Source organism: Pteropus vampyrus, unplaced genomic scaffold, assembly GCF_000151845.1.
Source record: "Pteropus vampyrus isolate Shadow unplaced genomic scaffold, Pvam_2.0 Scaffold4, whole genome shotgun sequence".
NCBI classification, from domain to species: domain Eukaryota; kingdom Metazoa; phylum Chordata; class Mammalia; order Chiroptera; family Pteropodidae; genus Pteropus; species Pteropus vampyrus.
This window is the reverse complement of record NW_011888785.1, coordinates 15,125,560-15,129,428: the sequence shown is the minus strand read 5'-3', so window position 1 is coordinate 15,129,428 and position 3,869 is coordinate 15,125,560.

Here is a 3,869-nt window from a genome sequence, read left to right as displayed (position 1 = left end):
CAGAAACAGCTTGAGTGCTTCCTCAGAGTTAATGGGTACCAACGTCTCCTGGACCCTCAGTCACTTGCTCAGCCTGTCTCAACTGCAGAGGCCAAGTGGTTCTAGTGCTGACCAATTACTGGGAGGGGTGGGGGCTATATAGCTTCTCCTGTCTCTTCTGGACTTGAATGAAATGCTGCACAGCAGAGTGTGGAATTTGGCTTTCCAAGTGGATGCCAGAGGAGCTGAACATGGCAACCTGGAAGGACTGGGAAGCTAACTGCTGGTGGGTCAAACTTCGACTAATGGAAAACAGGAGTCAGGAGGTAAGTAGGCAAATACATTCCCCGCTCTTCCTCCTTCCCTTGAGACACAGTTTCTTATCAGATTGGTCAGGAGACCTCTTGTGTCTTGCCCGTTGTAAAGGAGTGGCCAGCATGGATCTTTCACCTTGTATGGTTTACTTTCTTTTCCAGTTTCATTTTTTTTTCCCTTATTCTTGCTGGCTTGGGATGGTATTCCCACATATAACATTTTAAGAAAAAAATCTTAGTTTCCTCTTCTATTGCTTTCCTCTCTACTACTATCATATTCACACTTCTGGCCACCAAATGCGTGGGGTTTTTCCTGAAACATTAAACATGTCCCTGATTCTCAGTGGGTGTCTACTGGGTGTCCCACAATTTAATTCTGTTCTGACACTATCTACCTTGAGTTATTGTCAGATCCCACAAATTAAGGTCTCACTCCTACGAAACTATCCCCAGTTGAGGCCAATTGAAAGTCTCAGGTTGTCACCTGTACTTCTGACCTACTTGCAGTAATTTGGGGTTCCCGTCACCCCTTCTCAAGTTCAATAATTTGCTAGAACAGTTTATAGAACTCAGGGAAACACTTATATTTACTGGTTTATTAAATAATAAAGGCTATGATAAAAAGATAGATGTACAGCCAGATGAAGAGATACATAGGGTGAGGTCTAGAAGGGTCCTGAAAGCAGGGGCTTCTGTCTCCATGGAGCTAGGAGATGTCACTCTTCCAGTACATGGATGGTTTCATCAACCCAGAAGCTCTCTGAACCCAATAGATCAGGGATTTTTATGGAGGCTTCCTCACACAGGCATGATTGATTATTAACGGAATCTCCAGGTCTTCTCTGCTCCTCAGAGGATGAGGGACTGGGCTGAAAATTCCGAGCTTGGAATCATGGCTTGGTTTTTCTGGTAACTAATACCCATCTTAAGCTATCCAGAAGCCCACCAAGAGTTGCCTCATTAAAATAAAAGATTCTCCTATCACCCAGGAAATTCCAAGAGATTTAGGAGATTTGCGTCATGAACTGTGGTCAAAGACCAAATATTAGAACAAAAGATACTCCTAGCACCTGTATCGATTAGGAAACTACAAAGGTTTTAGGAGCTCTGGCCAAGAGTCAGGGATGAAAACCAAAATATATATTTCTTATATTACAATCATCAATACATCAGGTATTCCTGCCTCAGGCTCTGCTTTCTAGACATTCCAGACTAAAAGAAAGCTTTATGCAAAATGAATTAATGTTATACAGTATATTTAAGGTTTAAAAGTACTAATTATATGCAAGATTTACACTAAGAAAACTCAAAGATTAACAGTTTAATTAATTACAAATTAAGAGATGATTGTGTATATTCAGAAAGAATGCTTTTTTGTATTTACCAATTTTTCACTGTTAAGTCAGAGGAGGATGTAGAGTTTAAGGAACTTTGAGATTGTAATAAAATTTTATAACTCTCAAGTTCTACAAAATTAGAACTATATTGTTGTGAAGCTAAATCTAGTTACTACACAAGAGTAGAAGGTGGCACAGATCAGAGTACCTATGAAAACAAAAGTAGAATTTGTAATGCAGAATATTTAGTATTAGATGTAAAGCAAATAATTTAAGATACAAATAGGTACGAGAAAGCAGGTGGAATAGAGCCAAATCAGTTAACCAAGTCCAAAAGATTGAACTGTTTGAGAACAAACAAGTTCCTGTTAAAATTCTTACTGCGCTATACATGAATTTGATAAATATACAAACTGTTCTACAAGGCTCTGAGTGGGATATGTGCCTAGAAAAAAGATAATTTCTTCTGGAAACAAGTGAAGCAGTTAGAAATCTGGGAAAATATTAAAAGAATATCGTACTATAAGTATTTACCATATAAAAGCTCTAAGAAATTAGTTAGAAATTAAATCTATGTCTGCATCCCTCCCACAAAATCCTTACCAGTGGTCACTTGGCCTCTGTTTGCAGAGTTCTAATCATGGGGCATTTGTTTCCTCAACAGAAAGATAATTTCTGATGTCACTGTGTGTGAGTGTATATGTGTTTTAAAAGCAAAATCTGCCTCCCTTTAACTTTAATTGATCGTAGGTCCTAAAAACAGACAAAAATGGTAAGCGAATTGACAAGACAGAACCAAGAACGGTGTCCTGTGACACAACAGTAGATAGTGCAGGTTGACCTCAATCTAATATTTATCAATTCTCATTGGGTACCATCATCCATCAGTTAAAATGCTATATGGTCGTGCCAAGCTCCAAGAGACTTGTATCAGAAAAACTGCTGAAATACATTTCTAATTGGTTTACCACTTTTTTCTTCTACGTTCTCAGTTACATTAGTAACTGACATCCTACTCTTTGCCAGGCACAATCAGTTAGGTGTAGGTGTTGCCGTATGGCCTGGCACTCATAGATAGGTCTTGGTGTTCACCCACTGAACATAAACAATTTCACCTAGCATCAACATCAGACCAGGCCACTCTCTGACCATGATGGATCAAGACTATGACTCTGTAATCATGCTGAACAAAGAAAACATGAATATTGTCCAAGCCACACATTACCAAGCATCCCCCTCTTCCAGCTAATGTAAGTGACCATTGTTTCTTTTGCAATTACAGCTTTATCTTCATTCTAGTTCTGTCCTTCCTAAAGATAAGTCTTATTGGGATACCTAATCATAGAATTATCTCTGCTTTCTGACAGCACCCAATCTAGAATGAACTCCTACTTTCCTAGAGCCTTCCTGCAAATCACCCAACCAAAGCCCAAGTCTATAATAGGTTCTAACACCCTCTTGCTGAGATGCCCCATGGTTTCCCCACAGTAAGTAACAAGTAAAAAACCCAACTTAGTCAACTACAGGGGTGTTCCCAGTGGCCTTTGGGTAGAAAGTGTAGACATACTGTCAGAAAAGAAGGAAACAGTGTTTACACACACACACACACACACACACACACACACACACACACACACTTATTTTCACTTTTGCCCTGGGTGACAGACATGAGTCCACAGTCACAGGCCTCTTATTACTGTTTTCCCTGCTAAGAATTCAAAATGATCCACTGGCTTTCTTATCAAAAGAAGATAGCCTTCTCTCCCCTCTGCATGGGCACAGTTCTGTTCATGCTGGTTCAACCACTAGTGATGGAAACTGGGGCAGAGTCTATATTCTCCTGGCCTCATGTCCCTCATCCCCAGTCTTCTGCCTGTGCTGCTGCCACTGAGTCCGATGACTCTTGAAGTGGTATAAGGAAACTACTTTGCTTGTGGTGACTGTGGTGTCTGGCTTTGGGAGAGCAATTCTTCTCTTGAGTCATGGGCAAGCCTAGCTCATGGGCTGAGGCCAGGGGTGGGAGAGAGATAAAAGCTTTTCTTCCCTCTGCAGTACCCAGCTAGAACCAGACTCACTGAACCAGACCCAGCATTACAAATATTGTATTCATATGTAGCTTGATATATCCATTTAGTTTCAGGGAACTTCAGTGTTTTCTTGGCACTGGATTTTATTTGCACTTAAAGCCTGTGATTTTTTTTTTTTTTTGTACCAGTTTACATACTAACTGTTGCTTCTT